Here is a 24,486-nt window from a genome sequence, read left to right as displayed (position 1 = left end):
TTACTTTATTTTCGTTTTATTTTACACATTTAAAATAGTTTCAAACTTACTTTAAAACATTTTTTTTAACAAAACTTTAACTTTTCTTTATTGAAACTGACAAAGTTTTTCTAATTGTAAACATTAGTAAACATCATAAAAATAAATGTTGTTACTAAACGATAAATAAGCTTTTAACTTTGCTAAGCAACTGAATTAATGCAAGTGTTGTATCAATGTTAGTGTTGTTTTTAGTAATTTTAATATATACAAATAAATACTTTTATGTACATTTTATATTAAGTACTGATTGCAAAGTCAAATTACTATTAAAGGTTATAAAGTTTATAAATATATACTTAAAATAAAAGCTAATTACAATTTTTTACCATAATTCAGTCTAAACTTTTAGCTTTATCTTACTGTTATAGCCTAATACACATTTAAACTTGTAATTTCAGTAAACTAAATAAATTTTTTCTGGTAAGTTTTAAAAACAACATTAGCTTTTTGTCGGTAAACTAACTTGATTACTAAAATAAATTGGAACTATCTATAAATAAACTGTGGTTTGTTTTTGTTTAGTGATAAATTTATAAAGTATTTTGTAAGTGTTTTTTACTAACAGTTATGACTGTATGAGATTTTGATACTTGTATTGATTTCTCTATAAAACTAAAGTTATGTAACAAAATTACAACTTTAAACATTAACCAATAAAGTTTATTTCTAGTTTTAACATTTCTTAATATCTTTCAGTGTTAGAAATTTTTTGATTAATAAATTTAAACTATCTAAATCTAAACCATAACAGATTATATTGAAAAGTTTTAGGCGTAAAACAAAATTTTCATATAATGGAATAAAATAATTATACTTAAGTCTAAAAAAGTGCTTAAAATTATTTGAAGCTGTAATCACTAATTAAAAAATATCAAGTAGTTAGCATTTGAAATAGTTTATTAAAAACAAAAGTGCGTCGACCGGGAGTCGAACCCGGAACTAGTGCTTGGAAGGCACCAATGCTAACCGTTACACCATCGACGCTTGTTTAAATTGTTAATAAAGTGTTTATATACGCAAGCGTAGCTATAAGTAAACTGAACATGCAAAAGCATTGTTTTGTACTTATCTTTTGAATTGGTCTTTTCATACAGTGTTTAATAACTTAGCTATTTTGTTGCCTTTTTATTTACCTATTTTTCATAACAACTTTAAGAAATTTTTTAAGCAACTAAGGTTACTACATATTGAAATTTAAATCAGCTACTTAAAATAAAAACTTAAAAAGTTAAAATGTCTTTTTACAAAATAAAAAAATTATAGATAAAAGTTTAACGTAATATAAGCGTACATTAAACTTATTTTAATAAATTTCAAAATTTAACTATTTTTAGTTTTAAAATACAAATTACAACTTTAAGCTTTGGTATCAGGTCTTTTAAATTGTAAGTAAAGTATCTATGAAGTATTTCACTTAAAATAAAAACCACAGTAGAATGCACCTAGTTAAACCTAATATTTTCTTCAGAATAATTCTACATTACAAAGTATAAAACGCACACTTAGTAAAATAAAAGTATTTTATTTACCTAAAGGATTTGAACTAACAACTTTCTTTAATTCCTTTTTGCAATTAAAGTTTTAATTTAAGCTAAAAAGGAATTCGTTTCAACTTAATCAGGCAAAAGGAGTGACAGGAGCGGGATTCGAACCCGCGCCTACAATGTAGACTGCGACCTGAACGCAGCGCCTTAGACCACTCGGCCATCCTGCCACACGCTCATTGCAGATTTATTGCAAATATATAGTTCAAAGATTTATACTTTCTATTGCCTAGAGCTTATAATTACTTAGGTAAACTATTCAAATGATTTCAGACTACTGAGCTTCACAGCTAAAATGCTTTTAGAAAAATTTACGTTTCATGTAGCTTTCAAGATTATCAGTACATTTGTAAAAATATTTACTGTGTTTGTAAATATAATCTTACGTTAATAATCAACCGATTGTATTAGTTACTTATGTTTATACATGTTGTAGCGCCTAAAATAAAGAATTTATTACTTTAAACATACTTATTTATTAATTAAAAGCATTTTATTTATTAAACAATACACTTTAGTTTTAATGTTTTTAAAGTACAATAAAATTAAAAAGACAGCAAAAAATGTGACACAGCATTTTTATTTAAACAGTTGTACTAAGAAATACGAAATTACAGAACTTTTTTTATTATAATTGCTTTAAACTTGTTATAAGATACTGTGTAAAACTAATTTAGATTTAAATGCAACATCGATCAAAGTTACTATAAGTTATTTAATTCCTTATTTTAAAAAGTTAAATAAGTTTATGTTACAGTAAATTAACATCACAGTATTTAAAAAAACGATAACAAATAAGATTTAATGTATGTCTTTTATTATTTGATATATTTTTGTTAAATAAATATTATAAGAAGTTATTTTATTACACAAATTATATATTATTTATTTATATTATATATTTTTTAAATCAAACTGCTTATAAAATTTTAAGTTTTCAGTTTTGCAGTAAGCATAATAAAAAATAGTAATTTGTATGTAATATGCTTTTTACATCGAAATCTATTTTTAAAATGTACAGTACCTTAATTTCATAGTTTATTTTATAATGTAGAGAATAAAAAGTTTCATAGTAACATTTCAACTAACAAAAATACGTATTACAGCTATTTTTATGTTTAATTGCTACATATTTGTTTAATTAACTTATAAGTTTTACAACATGTTAGTTTTACTGAAACCACAACACTACCAGAGGATTGTTTTAATTAATTATCTTAATTTGTTAAAAACTTAATACAAATAATAATAAAAAAATCATAGTTTAATAAAAACACAAAGTTCATAACCATACTTTTTTAATTCTAAGAAAATTTTTGTCATTTTTTTACAAATAACTATGAATTTAACTTTAAAATATCACAGTATTACAGTTTCAATAAAAATAACAATACATCAAACTTTTTTATGAAAATTTTTTGTCTTATAATCACTACAAACAAAAACCAAATCACAGTTAAACAATTTCACAGTTTTAGTAAAAACATAAACTTACAGAAAACTTGTTTTACAAATACTTATAATCAGCACAAAATAACAAAATAAACAATTATTAAATAATTTATTTGATTTCAAACGCTCCATCAAAACTACCATTACCGGTAATTCTCAATAATTTTCCGTATTCACCAAGTTTGCCTCTGATCATATATCTGCCTTCTATCGGGTTTTCACTCCTATTTATTTTACATAATTTTAAAAACTAAGTAGTTTTAATTTTTCATGTTTTTGTACTTTATTATTAACTTTTAATATATTAAAAACTATACCGGCTTTCTGTACCTTTCTTAATTTGTTCGTGATTAATGAGTTAATACTTTTTTGGTGTTTTTGCATCTTAATACTGACTTTAATGTTACAAAAATTGAAAACTATACTGTCTTCTGTTGAGTAATGGTTTCTATTTGTTTGCTAAAATAAAAATTTTCGTTGACAACTTACGTTGTTTCTTAATAAATAAAAGGTTTTTGAGCTTATTTGAACAGAAAAAGAATTGAATATACTGTATTTCCTCAATTATAAACTAATAATTTTGAACCAATAGCACAGATTTGGTGTATATTTTGTTTATTTACTCCTGTTTTTACTATCTGAAGTGTTTACTTTTTACTCCTTTAAGTGATCGTTTGATTTTCATAAGATAAACTTGTGTTTTTTTCTAAAATATTAAAAGTTTAAACAATAAACTTCATATTTTAATTTTTGTTATTTTTGCATACAAGTATAATACGTAATAAAAGTATTAAAAATAGGTTTGTATGTACTTTTCTATCATTTGTTTAAACTTCACTATTATGGTATTTTACACTGCGTTTTTACATTTGATTATTTTTTTTGTTTTAAAACTTTGTAAAAAAAAAAGAAATAATACATTTACGCCTTTTTTATATATGAGTTCATTAACACTTGAATAAAAAGTATTAAGACAGGTATTTACAACTAAATAAGTTCCTTTAAAAACGAACAATATTATAAGTTTGCAATATGTATATGTGTGTTTATACAATATTTTTAAATTATTTGTTCTATTAAATAATCAACATTCAAATCAAAGTAATTACTTATATAGTACATCTATAGTTTAATTAATTTTATTTATATTCGTTTTCTGCTGTTTTAGTTTTTACAAATAATTAGTATTAAAACTTTGAAATGTATATAACACATAAAATTAATCAGCCGAATATTTGTTTTGTTTTACTTAATTTTTAAGGGAGGGCGCTTTGTTTTAATCAAAGATAATAAATATTTTGTTTTTGATAAAGGCGGAACTTAAGTCAGACAACAAATAAAAAATTATTCAATTGTTACCTGCTCTTTATTTATTAAAACAGGGTTGCCACTCTTTGAGCCAAAAAATCTTCCCTGAGTGACCAAAAATTTCCCTGAGTAACCTTAAATTTCCCTGAGTTTCCCTGAGTATTTTTCAAATCTTAAAAAAAAAATTTTCTCTTCTAACACAAATTATTAATACCTCATTCTCATTTTTCTTCTTTAATAATAAAAGGAAGGTTGTATGTGTATGCTTCTCCATTAAATTTATGAAAAAAACTGTTTTCAAAAACTCAATCTTAAAAGGTTTAAACCAATTAAAAACTAAAAACTAAATTTTTGCACAACTTTATTGAAACACTCATCAAATGAACTGGAATAAAAAGACGAGCACAAAACTGTTTTTTTTAAGACATCTTTAAAAAAAGGGGCTATACCAAAGTTTGTTATATATGAATATTTGGTTCTGTTCATGCAGAACTTTTTTGCAATTTCATGGTAGTGAATAAAGTGTTATTATTATCGCAAGAGTTTCCTGACCAGTTTTCTTTGGTACACTTGAGAGCCCAATAAATTTCAGCAGCTGTTGAAGAAGTTGCAGCTGATATACTAGTTGAACTATTAGCCCCACCAAAATAAGAAGTAATTGCATTATTTTTACTCTTAGAGGCTTTCAATTTAAGATGTTTTTTCGACATACTGTGCGATTTCAATGCCCTTATACCCATGTTGGATAAGGCCATTGGTGTATCATCACCACACCACTTAAATTTAACTTCTCTTTGTCTACATCCTCAAGTAACCAATCTTTGAAGTCTTCATGGTTAAGCCAACTTTTTTTAAACAAGGTTTTAAACTGTACTTTACTCATAATACTTAAAAAAGCTTTTAAATTAAATCTGCAAAAAAGTTTAAAGTATATTAAAACATTCACACTAAAAAATTAATTACCATTACTGCTACTACTTTTGAAATTATTATTTATAAACAAAAATTTAACCTCTATTTTTTTAACAAAAGTAATACAACACTAATCTGTATTCATTTTAATTTTTTTTTACTGAAAACAAGTAGTTGTAAACAAATAACAAATAACTTTATTATTTAAAAAATAAGAACTAATAGTACAACATAGTGTTTTTTAAACTACATAAGTAACTAAAAGAAAAAGTTTATTAGAACTTTTCAATGAATAGTTAACAAGAACTTTCATTTCTCTAAACTGTTTGATTTTACTTAAGTAAATATAAATTTAAAACTTTAAAAAACTACAATGTTAATACTAAGAATGTTGAAGAACTAGCCGCAAGGCTAAAAAAATTCTAAATAACCACTTAAATAATAAAAATTACTACTTTTGAACAAAATATTGAAACTGGATTAACTAAACCTCATTCTAGATCTAGAAAAAAATTTCCCTGAGATTTTCAAAAACTTCCCTGAAATTTAGAGAAAAAATCAAAACTTCCCTGAGTTTCCCTGAGAAGAAAAAAAAACATATAAAAACTAAAAAAATTGTTAAAAAGAGTATTTCAAACGTTATGTTGTTTCTACACAATGTTTTACATTTAAACTAAGAACAAATAGTTTTTTTATTATGAAGTTGGTGTTTATTTGAAACTTATTAGAAATATTATGTATACAAACGGAAATAGTTAAACGATCGGTAATTTTATAAAACGCAAAAAATTTAATTTCAAATTTTGCATTAATAGTTTTATGTTCCAAAGCTCTTAATTTATAGCAACTTTGTTGGCTGGTTCATCAGAAAAACTATAGATATGATTAAGTATGAATTAATTTAAAATGTAAACTTAAATAATACACTAAAATATAACCATATTCCTAATTTTTTTAGTTAACACACAGAAACTTATACGCTTTTGTTGTTATGAAAAATGTAATTAAAAAAACTCACTTTTAGTTTTTACTCATTGTTGAGATATCAAATAGATTTTTTCATTTAAGTAGCGTATAGATAATTTCAGTGAATAACCAGATGTGTTATGTTTATGTTTACTTTTTGAGAACTTTTGTGTGTACAATGGAAAAAAATTAAGCAAGCACATTAAGAATTAAATTAAACAAAGCGCAAGTTTTATTACATATTTAGCGCAAAACAGGGTTTATAATCGATAAATTACTATAAAACCGCACTAATTAACTTGTTGTAAAACCACAAGTAGTTTATAAGCATCACACTTAAAAGTAATTTCAAGTGCGCTTTATAAGAAGACATCGCGCTTTATTATGACGAAACTATTCCAAAATGTTTATAAACGCAACAATGTTCATCCCAGCGAGCGGCGCCATGGCTTAGTTGGTTAAAGCGCCTGTCTAGTAAACAGGAGATCCCGAGTTCGAATCTCGGTGGCGCCTCGCTTTTTCAACTAAAAATCTAAAACTTACTCTATACAAATTTTTTTTTAATTAACACATATTTACTATTTTTTACAACAGGTCCTTTAATAACAAACATTATGATTTAGCCATGTAATTTTAATGCTTCATGTATGTTAAACATATTCCACCGAAGTTACTTTGTGACCTTTAATTATAAATTACTATATAGATAATAATAAATGTGCTAATTAATTATTTTATTACCGGTTTTTGGTGAAAATGGTCTTATTTTTATAGTCAAAATAGACAATTATAGGTAGTATTTAAAATAAAATATTTTTACAAATTTTAAAAAACAACTATAAAGTTTGCTAAAATGAGAAAATCTGTTTAATATAATTTTATTTTATTAGAGCATAAAATATTAGATGTTACACATATTAAAAGTTTGCAAAATAAAAACTTAAGCTAGTACATACTATATCAGTTTCTAATTATATTTTTTGTAGGATTGATAAAACAGTAACTGTAAAGATTAATTAATAATATACAAAACATTATAATCAATGTTTTACCATAAAATTAAATTTAAAATGTAGTTTAAAACAAAATATAACTAAAAACAAAAATAGCTATTCTGATAAACGTCTGCAATACAATAACAAAGTTGTTTATTTGTTTAGTAATAAAAACGTCCCTTTGAGTTTGAGTAGGGAGTTAAAACAGATTATTTTTTTTGCACGAAAAATAAAAACATTGTAAAATACTGTTGTTTTTTCATTTTTAAGCATAAAAATTTAGCTTCCTATAAATACGTTTACAGCTATTTATTTTGAAGCATTTAACAAATGCAGTGTTGTAAGTAGTGTTATAAAATTTGTGTTTTACAGTACACTTTATTTGCTTCAAAATGAAAACTGTCTTTGTATGTCTAGTTATTGGATACGTATTCACCAGTGGTTAATTTATTTTTATATATTTGTTTTATATATTACAAATGAAAAAAAACCACAACATTTCAGTATTTTTTTTGTAAATATATAACTGATAAAATTAAATCAATTGTTATATGTTTGTAAACAATTATTGCTTTGAATGCCAAGTTTTACATGAGAGTTTACTTGTTTTACTTGTTTAAAAAACTTTTTTAATAATATTTACATAGATGACTGAACTGTTACAGAGAAATCTAACAAAATTTGGTAGTAACAAAAATGTTAGTATTTGATGTTTTACTCAGTTTTTTGAGCATAGTTTAACTACAATATATTAAAAAATCTTAGCTTTAATAAAATAAGCCCTGCTTAACTTTCAAGTATTAAGTATCAAAGATTAACTTAAAAATTTGTTTAATCACAATGATTTTTAAAAATATTAATCAACAGGAAACGCACTGAAATGTTATACAAGTAATGCCTGCACTGATGACACAAAGCAAATGGGAATAGATGATCAAAAAACAAACACGGCTTGCGTATCCATGGTAACTGCAGGTTAGATTAATTGTTTTTTAATTTTAATTTTGCATATAAATGTTTCTGTTTATAAACAAATTTATCTTTTAAAAATAATTAATTTATACTTGTGTGTCTGTACGCTTTTAAACTGAATAAAACCTATTGATCAAATAAGAAAAAATCTTTAAAATAAATTAAGTTAGTTAATTCAAATTAAACTAAAAGTGAGTTGTGAAAAAATAAATATCTATAAAAAATACTACAGTTTACTTTGTGTTATACTTTAATGTTTATGTTTATAATAAAAACTAGAAAATTAAACAAACAATTTTTCAACTAAAAGGCTGGTTTTAGAGTTAAACTCTGTGAGCTTAATTTAGATAACTAGTAAGTAAAGTTACAAAATATAACGAAAGTATACTTAAAACTAGAATATAAAATACAAAAAGTATAATCAATAAATTTATAACAAAATAGTATTTTACAATTCAAACTACTTAAAAATGAAAAAATTGCAATCTTTTTTTTTTTCCTTAGAGCTACTAAAGTTGTTTAACTTACAAAATTACTAGAAGACGAAATTTATAACTTATTCAAAATATTATCATTCAAAATAGGTGAGGACGGTGAAAACATGTTATGCATGAGAATGGCTGCCCCACAAAAACCCCCTAAACTAGGATTGGAATGTGAAAAATACGATGACGTAGAAGGGGTATTGGAAATTTGCACTTTTACTTGTGATAAAGGTTTTAACACTTTTTTGTATTTTATCAATTTAGAAGAAATATGTAACATATCTTAACATCAAAAACTAAGAAGTAAAATGTGTTAAAATACTTTTAAACTTTTACTGATGTGTACTTTATAAGCATTGTAATATTAATTAGTGAAGGTATATAAAGATTTGAAATTGAAAAATTAAACACTTTTTATTGCTTTTAAATTACAAACTTGTTTAGATTAATCCTTCTAATACTTTAATAATTAGTTTTTAAGTTTTTTTATAATTTTATCTAGTTATAAGAAATTTATAAGACATCTAAACATCAAAAACAAAAACGATAAAAACGTGAAAAAAGAACATTTAAAACTCTTTTGTAAGTAATAAACTTAAAATAAAAATTCATAAAGTTAAGTTAAAATTCAAAAAACTAAAAGTTAAACATGTTGTATTATTTTTAAACGAATTAGTAGTTTACAAAAGAAGAAAATAAGAAACAATTTATTACTAAGACTAACACAGTAGTGGGTTTTTGTGTTATTTAATTGAAAAGTATCCAATTACTTTACCTATAAGCAAAAAAAAAAAAACAGTAATGATTAGTTTTTTAAAGGAAGTTTTCATAGATATAAACTAGTGTAATATTATTATTATAAAGTTTTGTAAAAACATTAATTTAATCAGATTGATAGCTTAATGAATATTTATAAGGACTTTGTTAAATATTAAAACGTATATAAGCACTTAAAAATAAGTATAAAATATGTTCTGTGTCATAAAATTAAAACCATTAAACACAGTAAAAAAATAATTTTCTGTTAACAAACCGTTAAAAGATACTAATAAATTTACGTTTAACATTTTCTATATACCGAAAGTTACATATAAACGGGACCCGTTTAGACTAAATAATAACAAACAGTACTTGTAACAACTTTCTCAAAATAAACAAATGTTTCGTTAAAAACCTCTCCTGTAGAGTAGAAACAAGTTATATTGGTGGGAAAAGAATTTTCTTTCTTTTAATTAGCTCAATTAAATTCCAGCATACATGTTTTTAATATTTTTTGTACAATTTTCTAAAAAAAAGGGAACAGTACTCTGTTAAGCTTTCGGGTTAAAACGAAAGGTTTTGTAAGACAAAATAATCTATTTTAAATAGCTCGCTAACAATATGCTTTAATTCTTTTTAAATTGTATATTTTATACTTATAATTAGCTAACTTATTATTCTAAGGTAGCTTATTGTTCTTTCGGAAAATTTAAAGCTTTTAGTCAAGTTAAAAAAAATTGTTTTGATGCAAACGTATATTTAAAGAAAACAGCACTATTTTCTAATTTTAGCTTAAAAAAACTTTAACTTTAACGATGTATGGTTTAGTTATAAGCAAAATATTTTTTTAACAAACACAGTATATAGATAGTGTTTTAAAGGCTTCAAATAAATACTTGACTAAAAAACTTTTAACAAAGGAAGTATTTTAAAAATCAAAAAAATAATAATTCTTTACAGTATATAGATTTATAAAAAAGTTATTAAAGACATGTTAAGTTATTTTAAACACATATAAATTATAAGTAGCTTTCTTAAACAAAAACACAACTTCAAAGTTAAAATAAAAGTAAAAAACAAAAAACGTTAAGCAATAATAATTTTTCAGACTTATGCAACAAAAGATTGCCAAAATCTTCGGGAGCAATTAAAAAAGCAAGTAAAATATTTGCTCTTATTTCTGCCTTTGTCACTTTTATTTTTAAAAGATTTACTAATTGAAAAACTTTTAGCTTCCAACATTATGTAAGTCTCTATATTTGTATATTATTTGCAGAAAATTTGCTGTAATTTCAGCTTTTGTGGTATTTACTTGGTAAAACTTGTAAGTAAAATTTTTTAAAATTTTCAGTTTTCATGTCTTAATAAGTTTTAATTGTAAAACTTTAAATGCTTTATACTTAACTTTTTTACCAGTTTTTTTGAGTGATTTTTTACATTTTTGCTTTCTAGTTTTGTAAATAAACACCATGTATGAGCTTTTTATTAATTAGTGCCTAAAAGGAAAGTTAAGTTTTTTTTTTTTTGATAAATGTATATTTGGCTTATTATGGTCTAAAAATATAAAAGTTATTTCAACGCCTTGTATATGCTTGGCAAAGTTTTCAAACCATCACAAGAGTATAATAAATGAAGTTTACGACTGTTAGCAAAATACGTTTTTCAAATTCAAAACTTTGTAACTAAAAAATTAATTATAAACTGTGAAAAATATTTCATAACGTTTACAGCTTGTTACTAAAAAACTGTATACTAACTTAACTAATATGCTTGGAATTACATCAGTTACACTATAAAAAAATAAATAAAACATTAAATACTTCATTTTGTCTTTAACTAGTTTTGTATAAAACAACAATGTTATCTTAAAGAAAAAAATTGTAATATCTTTGTCAACATATTTTTTTATGACTTACAACGAGAATTTAAAAACTAAACATAGTAATACAGTTTAATTGTATAAGAATTGTATAGATTAAAATCACATTATATGAATCTCTAGTACCAGTCTATTAGCCAAAGAAGTGTTATTTTATTACGTCATAATCATATGCAACAATAAAAATGATCGCAGTTTTGTCGTTTCCGTTGTAGCCTCGATGGTGCAGGAGGCAGCGCGTGAGCCTCATGATCTCAAAGTTGTAAGTTCGGTCTCCACTCGAGGCAAAGGCTTTTTTTTCTAGCTTTAAAACACCTTATTAAATTCCGATTAGATTTTAAAACGCGTTTTAAACAAAAAGTACCAATTTTGTTTTTCCATAAAAGCTCCCATTAACCATCTTTACAACTAAAAATAATCAAAAAGTGTAATTGTGAACTGTATTTTATACCTGACGATTTGATATCTTAAAGAACAAGAGCTTTACTGAAACAGGCAGAAGTTTTTAAGACAAAAAAGATAAAACGTTTACAAAACAAATAATTACAAAGATTTTTGTACATATTCAAAAATACTTATATAAAACTAACGGCCTTAATATTAAGAGACTGACGCGCTGCCTACTGCGCCATCAAGGCTGCTACTAAATTCAAAAATTGCGATTATATTGATGTTCATTAACATTTTAAATCATTCTACACCGGCGATTAACCTGCCGTAAACTTTGTATGTTAGTAAATTTAATAATTACCTTCCAAGAAGGAATAAACTTTAATATAACTCTCCGAAAAGGGGTAAAACATAGAAAAAATATTAAAATCCGCTGTTCTACATGTTGTAGAAATAAAACTTACGATAGCAAAAAAAGGCGAGGCACCACCGAGATTCGAACTCAAGATCTCCTGTTTACTAGACAGGCGCTTTAACCAACTAAGCCTTGGCGCAGCTTGTTCAGTTTGACACTATTGTGGTTATAAACCTATTTGAATTGTTACGTCATTATAAAGCGCGATGTCTTCTTGTAAAGCGCACTTGACAAATAAAACAAACATTTTTTCATTGCACAATGTGTATTTTAGTTGTCATGCATGTACTAAAAACCGTATACAGCAAGAATAAACATAAACTCAAGCAAAAGTATTTCAATCGAATTAGTTAAGGAGGAAAACTGTTGTAATTCATACTTTATAAATACTACCATAAAATTAGTTTTCTACTTTATACATTAAATAAAAACAGTACTCATCGTAGTAATCTAGTTAAAAATGTATGTTAATAACCTACAAAGCTGAAATTAGCTGTTATAAAACTTACTGTCTGATTATCATTATAATATTCTTGATTAGATTAAATGAATAAAATAGTAACATACAGTAAATTTTTATTAAATGTTAAACTTTCAAAACTACTTTTGCGATAAGACGTTTGCGCATACTGTAAAAATCAGATAGTATAAAAAGAGTAAGTAATAAAGCTCATTATTTTGTGTTATAAAAAATATGTATGTAACATATAAACAAACTTATACCAAACCTTGCTACCTACTTACTACTAATAAATTTTATACTCTAATTAAATAAATGTTTAAAATAAAGTAAGCACTTAATGATACAAATTTTATGTTTTTATAATTATGTTTTATGTGTTATTATGTTTTAATGTTTAACCAACAAACCTTGCCGTCCTCACACTTGGATTTATCAACCAGAGTCAAGTATCCGAGCGCGAACGAGTTGAAATTTTTTATCCACTTGAGGGCGTCAAACTGAGCACTCGACGGGGTCATTCTCACCGTGATCTTCGTTTCTGTCTTGCCTTTAAAAACAAATAAATTAAATATATTTTAACTTTTTGTTGCATTTTTATTTTATCCGTTTCAGTCTTGCGTGTGACATTAGTTCAGTTTGGCTGCGTTTATAAAAAACGCGTTGCAAGAATTAAAAAAAATAGTTTAAGATTGATTCACGGGTTGACTGAAAACTAAAGTAACTTTGGTCTTTTAGCAAACTTTATCTAAGGGACACAACTCTTAAGAAGAAAAAAAAATAAGTCAAACCTACCACAAATAAAGATGCTCGATAAAATTGTAGGGAAAACTAAGACTATTGTTTTACCAACAGTTTTGTTTTCTTTAAATAATAATGAATTGAAGTTAAAAAATAGTTTTCAACAAATTTTACAGAAAATCTTAAAAAAAAATCTAACCGGGAATAATAATCTGATCATCCATCAGTTTGTAAGGACCATCACTCCTCACACCATTGTGAACATCGAGTTCCACGTGCAGGCTCAAGTCGTCTTCCGCTTGTGACGTCACAACACTTTCTTGTATGACGTCACAAACGTCTGGATCGTCGTCGCTGCTGTCGCTCATGTCAGGAAGCTTGTGGGGGGTTCCCTTGAACTGAAAACAAACAAAATACTTTTTTAGTTTTTCAAGTGTAATTTTAGAGCTAAAAACTGTCATAAAATATATTCCCGTGAAGAATACAAACATTTTTTTTGATTCAATTTTCAACTTAACCTAAGGTTGTAAAGCAGCTTTATATTTTCGAATATTTCATTAAAAAACTATTAAAAGTTTAGATACTTCCATTTTATAATAATGCTACCAGTTGGAGTAATTTGAGTTAATACAAAGTTATTGTTTAAGATTGTTGTAATTTTATCAAAACAATTAAAATAAACAAACAGTTGAAGTGGCATCGTGCTGCACAGGCTTGATTTCTTTTATTTTTTGTGGAATAGCTTCTCCGCACCACAGATTAAAATCAATTAATTTTTCATCATCTTCAGTTACATGATCGAATATTCTCCAGTCTATTCTGATGCCTGTTTTTTTGTTAAGTATTACAAAAGGTTGTAACTTTTTTTTTCATTTAAAGCAAATGCTTTGTTATAAAAGTACTGCTTCCAAAGTTTTAGCTTTTAAGATACGAAAAAAACATTTGAGACTTCAAAATATCTATTTTACAACACTCTGTTTTGATCCATTTTTATTTTTACAAAGTACAGTTTGTAGTAGATTATAAAGTTTAATGTTTTAGAAACATAAATTTAGATGTAGTTTTTAATTGTTTTAGTTTTAGCTCATTGTAAGGTATTTTTGTGTTTAATCAAACTTTTATAGAATTTGTTTTACCTTTTAGACACGTTCATGTTAGTCATAAAAACATAATTATTACTACGTTATTCAGTGTGAATTTCAATAGCTAAACTATTATGTATTTCATCTGAGTTATGTTTATTTAATTAATAAATAATCTAAGCTTGGAACTAGGAATTGTATATTTAATATGAAATAGTTACTAACTCTCATGTGAGTTGTTGTATATTTTCACGTGTCTGTTGACGGGATCGGCGTCTTTCAGGTGGGTTCCGAACCTCAGTATCGGGCAGTTCTTGTGCTGGGCGGCCAGCTTGAACATGAGCGGGCAGCCATCCACTACCACGTTGACCGGTACGTTCAATACAGGGTAGCCTGGAAATGTTTTATATAATTATATATATGGCATCTATCAAAAATAATAAACAAATTGATTAAAAGCTGTTTAAGTTGAAACTTGTTGGAAACAGACAAACTATACTGTATTTATAAATCTGATAGATTTAAAATAATTTAGTTCAAAAAAGCAAGTATTCTAAATGAGAATAAAGAAAATTTGTTTATTCCACTACTACATTAACCGGTATGTTCAGTACAGGGAATTATTTTGTGTGTAAAAGTATTTGTGTTTATTAATTTTTAAACTTTTACAGCAAGTAGCCAGGAAATGTTTTTATGCTTTCCGTTTGTTTGCAAATTGAGAATTGTTTTTATTTTAATGTTAAAAGAACTTATTTTAAAACGTAAGGTTTTTTTTCTTAAACTAAAGCTTGGAAGTTTTGAATTACATACTGCTGTGCACATTTGTAACTGAGCACTTTAATATAAAACTGTTTTATTACATTAATACAAATAAAAGTGAATAGTGAACTTCAATGTGAAGATTATATTAACCAAGCTGTAACAAAAATTGGAAGTTTAACTACAAAAAAAAGTTAATACATTTATAAAAAGTGTAATAAAAGCTAAATATATTGAAAAGTAACAAAGCAAAGTAAAATTAGGTCGGATAAAAGTTTTGTATTGTGAAAAATTACTAAACTAAACGAAGTTATTTAAAAACACCAACCTTTGAATTTACTAACAAGGTAATAAAATGTTTAAGTAAAATGTTTGAATTAAAACTAATTACAACTAGATAAAAAAATCAATTAAAGAAATCGACAGTTAGCTTTGAAACAATAACAGGTATTTTAAACAAAACAAAACAACTAAAATACCTTCAATATCGCAAACGATGTTATCAACATATGATCCCCACATGTCGGCATACACGGTCATGATCACACGTTTCTTCTCAAAAGCTTTCAACTTTCCACTCGTTTCGCTCAACTCAAAAGATATCCCGTCCCCTTTCATCAATATTTCCACGCATTTTTCTGCGGGTGGATTTAAGTTTCAAAAAAGTGTTACTTTTAAACTTTATAGATTAATTTATGAATTTTTCTTTTGATAAATAGTTACGCACAAACTAAGCACAAGCTTGATAACACTAACCAACTTTAAATTGCAATGTAATTTTCATAAACTTGCAATATTTTGTTTTTAGTAAATTTTCAAATTTTTATAGCTAAAAAAAGTTCTAAAGAGCATTTTTTGGTTGTTTATAACATGTTTAATAAACTTTTCACTAGTGTAACAACAGTATGTAACGAAATAAACATAATTATGCACATAAATTATAAAATCAAGTTATTCTACCTTATTTCTTTTCAAAAAACATTTTTAAGTAATTATTTTCGAGACCTGTTATAATTTGAAGTGAAAAAAACAAAAAACAAAAACTTAAACTATCAGCTTTTGTGTGAAAAATAAATAATTACGTAGGAAGTAAATATTTTCTTATACACTGATATTCTGAACAAATTTTTTGAAAGAATTTAGAGTAAAATTTTTTACATCATGTTGCTAAGAAAAAAAAAAAATTAACATTTAACTAACTTTCGAGTATTTGATTTTTAGTCATGGAATTCGGGTCGGCCAGGTTAACTGTTCTTCTTAATGAAATTCTTTTCTTTTTAGGTGACATTCTTTCTACTGGCTTTATTTCTTCTTTGATCACCGCTGGAGCCTTTTATTTACAGTATTTTTGATAAGTTTTTAGTAAAAAATGAGTATAAAAACTCTTTTAAAATTAAAAGTTGATAAAAAATTAACTCAAGTTTATCTACGTTTAGTCAAAAACATTTATGTTATTTTGTTTATAACCAAAAATATATTTTAACTTTTAATCAAAGCTACTTAGATAAAAAACAAGAAACTAATATAACATATTATTTTTTTTATCTTGATTAAATGTTTTAACTAACAACTGTTTATTTGAAAAAATTGAAAAAAAAAATTACTTAAAAACGTAGTACAAAGTAACTAACTACAAAAAACTAACCATGAAATTGTCCAAGTTAAGTGACCAATTAGTTTCTATTGCAGTCAAATTTTCCATAACAAATTCTACATTAGCTGTTTCACCTAATTTCATTTCTTCAATAAATTCCAATGTGTTGCTTTGCTTGTTTTCTATACAGCGACTGATAAAATAAACTCATAAATAAGAAATATAATGAAATTTTGTAGAAAAACAGTGTGTGTTACTTATATATATATATATATATTTATTTATTAACCGAAATACTATAAATAATTAGGTTTATATCAGTGAAATCCAGAATAAAAAAGTTTTGAGTTTACACTTTGATTAAACTATAAAAAAATAGTTTAATAATGAAGCACTAAAAATAAACCTTAAACGTTCAAAAAAAATAACAAACTATTTTGATTTTATTGTAAAAGATAAAAAGAGAGCGGGCCTGTCCGGGATTTGAACCCGGGACCTCGCGCACCCGAAGCGCGAATCATACCCCTAGACCAACAGGCCACGCAGATGATTGAGCATTTTGTGTTTATAAACCTAAATAAGCTCCAATATACTTTCAAATGTATTGTTTTAAACAACACAAGTTTTTTTAACGATGTTTACACAAGCCTTTTGCAAACATTAATTTGGCAAAACTATTAGTATTAATTTTTTTATTGTTTAAAAAAACTTGGTGGGTTACAGAAAGTTTTGTAATTTCTTTTAAGAAATAAAGTTTAATTTAATATTGTTGTAATAAATACAAAAAAAAGTTTTTTTTTGAAACTTTAATTTTGTTAAAAATATATTACTAAAGAGTTAAAAAGTTTCTAAAGATAGTTCTCAAGCATTTTCAAAGTAATTTTTTTATAATTTTAAGTATGTTTGTTATGTATATTTATTAAACTATAGCATTTTAAGTTTAAATCAAACACTTAAAAATAGTTTTTTACCTTTTTAATTTATGTGATTTACTCATTTGGTTTAGAATTAAAACTATAATAACTTGTTTTTTTCATGTCTAAACTAATTTTATACTTAAGAAAAAATACATCTTATATAAACTGTAAAACGAGCTTTTTTAAAATTTATTTATTTAACTAATGTTTTTAACAGTTATACTTTTTTTAAAAACAATAAAGTAAAACAATAAAATTAAATTTAAAAAATTCATATGATAGAAATTGTAAAAAGAGCTTATTCTTTAAAAAAAAATTTAACAGGTCATTAATGTTAATAAAATAGATAAAACTATATTATCTTAATAAATTTTTTATTAAATATATATTTTTAGCAAACAACATCACAAACAACTATGACAAAATTAAGTTTATAAACAAGCCTTAAAAATTATCTTATACAATGACAACAGTGTATAAATATAAACAATAATTTAACATTATAAACAAAACCAACCCAAGAGAGTAATTTTGAAAGCCGAATTTAACATCTAATCCTTTAACAAAGCAATTAATACTGAGAATGATTGGATTTTCGTTATTTTCTATGTAGCAAGGTATAAATATATTGTCTATTTGTCCTTCTATGTTACATGTAAGTTCTACCTGTAACGTTTAAATATAACTTTAAAACACTTTGCTACAAAATAATACAGAAACTGTTTAAAATTTGATAGTCAATAATAAGTAAATCCTATAAAATGTTTTTAGAAAAAATTAAAATGTACTAGACACTGTTATTTATTAAAATTATTTTAGTATTTAAAAGTATTTATTAAAGTAATTTATTAAACTTTTTGTAAGTTTTAAACTAGAATACCGATTTAGTGATAAAACTTTGTCAAACTTTTCTTATTTTTAAGTGTTTAACTTTCACTCGGTGCCATTAAACTTAATTGGTGATTTAAATGGTGCGTGCTTAAAAAGCAGACAAGTAACCTAAGCTAATTAAAAACAACTGAACACTAATAACTTATTCTTATCAAACAATCACACAACATAAAAACAACTAAACGCAACAACTTTTAGTTTATTAAGTATCAAATTCATAATAATTTTCTCAAAAATCAGCAAATTAGTATTCAAGTTTAAAATTTATAAAAACTTTCATTGGGAATTTTCAAACTTTTAAAAATAATTGAATAAATTACTTTTTTAAAGCACACCCCAATCGAAATGTCTAAAAATTATTACAACTCAGACTCAATGCTAAACATTTAAAACTGAAAAAATTTATTTGACAAAATTTAATACGAAATCATTGTTCCAAGTTACTACTCATGAAATTTGGTGAAAAAGGTGTTATAAAACTATCCAAACTCGAGCACTCAACGAACCTTGGCGGACTGAACAAACGCCTTGAGCTTCACGTGGCTGGTGGCGCCGTTCTGCACGTCCAGCTGAAGCACGCAGTTGTGGCAGCCCTCCGTGGCGGGAGTGAACAGCACGTACGCTTGGTGGCGCTCTAAAGGTTCCAGCGTGCCTTGCGAGGGCAGCAGCTCGAACTCGTCGCTGGAAAAAGAATTAAAATGTTCACGACGCTAAAAGTTTAACATGTTTAAACTCGTTACTAAAAAAAAAGTTGAATTGATGTTCCTTGCAAGGACAGTAACTAGCAATCGTTGCTGGAAATTGGTAAAGCTGGTTGAAATATTAGGTTAAAAATCACCACAGTTTTTATTTGAAAGTAAACATAGTTGAACTTGTTGTAGAGGTAACATTCAGAACTCACTGCTAAGATAAATTTTAATTAAACAATAAAAGCAATTTTTTGTAACTACTATAAAATGTTTATAAAATTAATGTTTTAGTATGAGAGACAGCATGAACTAAAACTTAGTGGAGAGAAATTTAAAATTTAAATTCACCATAAACTAAAAATAAATCATCTATAATGTTATCACAGCCAGACATGGTCTTTCATGGGACAAGCTCAAAACTTGTTATCGTTATAATTAGTTTTGACATTTGAAATAAGTACAACAAACTAAAAACTTAAAAACTCTGCAAAACTCTAATTTTAAGTTCATAAATAGTTTTAATTTGAGTTAAACGACTCAATAAAAGTTTTTTACTAAACTTTTTATTACTGTGCTTCTTAAAATTCTAGAAGTATAAATAAACAAACGAGTTTTCTGAGTTTTGGATGGAAATTTTCCAGTTAGCATGTATCTGTGTGACATTTCTGATCGAAATACATTTTTTCACTGAATTTCCGAGCTGCACCAAATCGAAATCCAAGCTTTTGTCATCTGTTATGTTTATTATTATTATAATATTTTGTATTAAAGTTTAAAAAATTCTGTAACTAACTTCATAACAGTTCTAGTTAAAAATGAGTTGAAAAAAACTTCTAAATACAAGCATCGAAAAAATAATATTTTTTTTATCTGTTATGGTTTGGAAAATATAGTTTGATGTGTTTCTAAACTAACTATCGTTATTGGTCAGTAAAAAAAAAAAAAATTGTGGCGTGGCAAAAACAAAACATGAAAACTAAATATGAACAACTTCGTTACTATGATTACGTCACAAACCAAAGACTACGTTTATTGGTTGTTATGTTTAAAAATTTATGTAATCTACAACCGTCTAGTTAAAAGTAGGTTAAAATATAGTTCTAAAGCATAAATATTAAAAAAAATCTTTTGTCATCTGTTATGATCGAAAAATGTCAACCAATACATATCTAAATTAACCATACTAAGCACACTCAAATCATAATAAAGTGTTATGGCGTAGCAAAAAATAAAATTGAAAAAAAAAAAAATCAAGTGAGTAATGACGTCACAAACCAATCACGACGGTCGGGCCCTTCACCGTCGCTTTCACCGGAAGCACGAGGTCTTGTTCCGCTTCGTCGATCACGCACCTGACAACGTTGATTAACTTGATATAAGTTTGTTCTTGAATTTAAAACAACAAATACTTAAAATCATAAGTGACCTAATAAATATCAACCAAAATAAAAAGAATTACAGATATTTCTGCGAACATATTGTCATAAAGTTAATGAATAGGTTATTAGAATTGTAAAAATAAACTATCTTAATTAATAATAATGAAATTTGAATAATTAAAAAATTAATATTTTTGCAAATGTATTGTTACAAAGCTCTCTATTCAACACATCAAACAATTAATTTCCTCACCTGACTTGGGTATCCAGGCAACCGGGTAGTTCCCCCGTCACCTTCACCTCCAGTTCGACCAACTCACCGGGATTCACCGACTCCACGGGGGGATCTACCCCAACTATGCCCGTTTCCGTGGCAACCACCTCCCATTGGAAAGTCACCGGTGCCATGCTGTTTCAATAAAGGGGGAATTTTTTATTTAGTTTCATGAAAAAACTTAAGTGGTAAAATAATTGTAAAAAAAAATTTACAACCTAGCTTGTGCTATTTAGATTAAAAATTATTTATAGATGTGATTTATATTTTTATACGTTTATTCTAAATTACTTTATAAAGTATAAAAATATCTAGCTGAAGACGCATTTTAAGCTGTTATACGCAGAAACACCTTAAAATGATTGTTTTTGTCAGTGTTAAATATATAAAATATTTCTGTATACGAATAACATAAATATATACTTTTAAACAAAATAAAAGATTTTTAGTTTCCGTGCTTGCATACGTCGTCAGCAAGTTTATTATGTATATATATACACTTTTTAAGTGCTTGAACCGTTCAGTTCCAACCCGCGCACAATTCCCACCCGATCAAATCCAACCCAATTCAAATCCAACCCGATCAAATCCCACCCGATCATTTCCCACTCTAATTAAATCCCACCCGATCATTTCGCACCCGCACAATTTCAGTATATACAGTAGACTACCGCTTAAGTACGCAAATTGAACCCGACCAAAAAGTGCGTACTTAGCACTGGTAGTGCGTAATTTATGACGACATAGTATAGTATAAAATTTAGTTTTTTGTTTTCTTTCTTACAACTAATAATTAAGCCAAATAAACAAGTTTAGAATAAACCTAGTTTTGTTTTCTATAGCTGAGATTTTATTAAACATTTTATTTAGAAAGTAATACATTTATTATAATTTTCCATTAGCTAAAAAGTGTTTGATATTTTTTATTTGAAAGAAAAACGTTTCAGGACTGTTTTTGTAAGAAATTTTATATCAGTTGAAACATTTAAAGTATAAGTGCACAATGATAAGATGCTCAATAAATTTTTTTAACTTTAGTTTTTTGTTGTTGTTGTTTCTTTTTATATGTTTATTTTATATGTATTTCAAACATGTGGGGATGTAGCTCAGGGGTAGAGCGCGCGCTTCGCATGCGTGAGGCCCCGGATTCAATTCCCGGCATCTCCACGTTTTTTAAACGCGTTCGTCCTTTTTAATTAATTAACTTTGCTTAATTCTTAGAAACGATTAAAGCATTTAGGTTTAAGAAACGAAAACAATGTTTTTTTTTACTTCAAAAATTTGCAATAAACGATTTAAAAGCTTTTTACGTGGGCTCAGTGGAAGGTAATTTAGTAATTAACCTCATTATTTTCTATATATATACATACTTCATGACATTTTTTATACTTAAATGTGCTTTGATATCATAAAATATATTTAGTAAAAGTATTTTGTCATAGATAGTTTGGTATTTTAAAAAACAATAATTAATATTTATACAAAAACACAAGTGTACATGACAATTTGACAGAAAAAGTTAAAATTAATAAAAAAATAAATGTTCTTGCACATTAAGTTCTTTAGCGGAGAATGTACAAATAATAATGCGTTATTTATAGGAAATAAAAATATTCATTTAATAATTTATTCATACTAAACTTATTTATTATATATGTATTCAGTCAGTAAACGCAACCTTTTACTCATTTCGGTTGTTTTCAAATATTACAGAAAGAAAAAATTGTGGAGTTGCCGGGAATTGAACCCGGGGCCTCACGCATGCGAAGCGCGCGCTCTACCCCTGAGCTACAACCCCACATGAAGATTAAGAAAAATAGCGGTATATAAAGCTAACAGCAGATTTGCACTAAAAAGTCGAATAATAGAACTGTAGTAAGCGAAGTTCAAAGAAGTATGAAAGCAGTTTTTCTTTATTTTTGTCTTGATAATGATTTTTTTATTAAAGCATGTTTTACAATACTTAATTTACATTTAGTTTTTTATACACATACACTTATTTAGACGTTTATTAAATAAGCTTTCAAAGTTTAAATACTAATAAAAGAAAATTTGCTGCGTCCATGTATTTATAAAGTATAAATTAGAAATAACGCTTTTTTTACTGAATTTTATATTAAAACATACATTATAAAGCGTTTAAGTACAGATATTTTTTTCTGAAATAAAAATTCTAAAAACATTTTTATACTTCTGAATTAGTTCGTTCATAAATGTACTAATTAAAAAAGGTTTAAAATTGAATATAGTTATACGAAGAAAACAATCAAGACAAAATGAAACAAAATAAAATATTTTACCGAAATAATATTTTATTTTGTTTCATAAAAATTAGCTACAAATTGTTTCGTATAAGATTATATCAAAAAACCCTATTATGATTTTTTTCTTAACAAACTTTTCTTGAAAATGCTAACATAAATAATATTCTAGCTTTAAAATCAAGTTGCTTTATAGTCTTAAGTTAATAAAATCTATACATAAAGATAAATATATAATTTTTCAAAATATAGTTTAGCTTTACTAAATTATACATCTCATATACGAAACGGTCGTACAAACCTATTGTTTTTTATATAGTCAAACAAATAAATATATAAATATATATATGTATACAGAAACAAAAGCAAAAGTTTATTTTGAGTATTTTAAATATATATATATATATTAATCTTGCTAGCTGAGACAGCTGTCCAAGGCAAAAGTTTATTATTGCGATACTAAACTTATATACATATACACGTATCTACATAATAAAAACTTTTTTAAATAATTAAATTTAGTTGCTTTGATAAATGCTGCAATTTAAAGTAAAAAAATGAATAAATTATTTAGTGCTGGTATATCAAATAAGTATTTCGGAAGTTTATTTTTAAGGAAATTTGAATAAACTTTATTTTCAAGTATTGCAAGTTATAAAAACTAGCAATTTAATTTAAAGCTTAAATAACTTTTCGTATAAGGTTTAAGTTACCGTTCATTTACTTTAAGTTGCAGCATTTATCGAAGCTACACAGTTCTAAAATTTAAGAATCACAAACGTATGAAAGGTCCTACCGAGACTTGAACTCGGATTACAGGATTCAGAGTCCTGAATGCTAACCATCACACCATAGGACCGCAAGCCTATTGATCATTAATTGCGTTTATAATGGTAAAGCGTTTGAATATAGTAGGTGCTTACTTCATTAAAGACTACTAGAAAGTTTACACTCTAAAACTACTTTTTTTTAAATATTTATTTTTGTCAGTTAGTAAAGTAGTTAAAAGTTTAACTCACCAGTAACAAACAGCTTTTCCATAATAAACTATATACTAATTCATATACTATTTTTCATACAAAATTTCGATGAAAAAGCAACATTTTGTTAGTTAATTCAAGTAAACATTAGCTTTGTAGCATTATTAAGTTTATATATGAACAGTTTTTAAACAAAAAATTTACAGTTAAATATAATAAATTATTGTTAAACACAAAAACCTTCCAAAATTTAATAAAAAAACTAAACGCTATCAATTCTTAGAGCAATTTTATTCTTGTGTGCTTTAGTTTTTGTTTATACAAATAATTAATAAAAATC

At 25.7% G+C, this 24,486-nt stretch overlaps 7 non-coding genes across 7 annotated transcripts; 2 read left to right on the top strand and 5 right to left on the bottom strand.

The window, feature by feature from the left end:
* Positions 1-954: 954 nt before the first annotated feature.
* Trnag-ucc (transfer RNA glycine (anticodon UCC)) lies at positions 955-1,026 on the bottom strand. The gene has a single exon. It is a non-coding gene; the product is annotated as a tRNA-Gly (tRNA).
* A 647-nt stretch (positions 1,027-1,673) lies between these two features.
* Positions 1,674-1,756, bottom strand: Trnal-cag (transfer RNA leucine (anticodon CAG)). The gene has a single exon. It is a non-coding gene; the product is annotated as a tRNA-Leu (tRNA).
* A 4,907-nt stretch (positions 1,757-6,663) lies between these two features.
* Trnat-agu (transfer RNA threonine (anticodon AGU)) lies at positions 6,664-6,737 on the top strand. Its single transcript has one exon. It is a non-coding gene; the product is annotated as a tRNA-Thr (tRNA).
* Positions 6,738-17,223: 10,486 nt separating this feature from the next.
* On the bottom strand, positions 17,224-17,295 carry Trnap-cgg (transfer RNA proline (anticodon CGG)). Its single transcript has one exon. It is a non-coding gene; the product is annotated as a tRNA-Pro (tRNA).
* A 4,705-nt stretch (positions 17,296-22,000) lies between these two features.
* Positions 22,001-22,072, top strand: Trnaa-cgc (transfer RNA alanine (anticodon CGC)). The gene has a single exon. It is a non-coding gene; the product is annotated as a tRNA-Ala (tRNA).
* Positions 22,073-22,631: 559 nt separating this feature from the next.
* Trnaa-cgc (transfer RNA alanine (anticodon CGC)) lies at positions 22,632-22,703 on the bottom strand. The gene has a single exon. It is a non-coding gene; the product is annotated as a tRNA-Ala (tRNA).
* Positions 22,704-23,953: 1,250 nt separating this feature from the next.
* On the bottom strand, positions 23,954-24,025 carry Trnaq-cug (transfer RNA glutamine (anticodon CUG)). Its single transcript has one exon. It is a non-coding gene; the product is annotated as a tRNA-Gln (tRNA).
* Between the last annotated feature and the right edge of the window lie 461 nt (positions 24,026-24,486).

This window comes from Thalia democratica, chromosome 1 (genome assembly GCF_965202585.1).
Source record: "Thalia democratica chromosome 1, ktThaDemo2.hap1.1, whole genome shotgun sequence".
In the NCBI taxonomy this organism is placed as follows: Eukaryota; Metazoa; Chordata; class Thaliacea; order Salpida; family Salpidae; genus Thalia; species Thalia democratica.
Note: the sequence above shows the minus strand (reverse complement) of the source record. Positions and strands in the feature narration are given on the sequence as shown.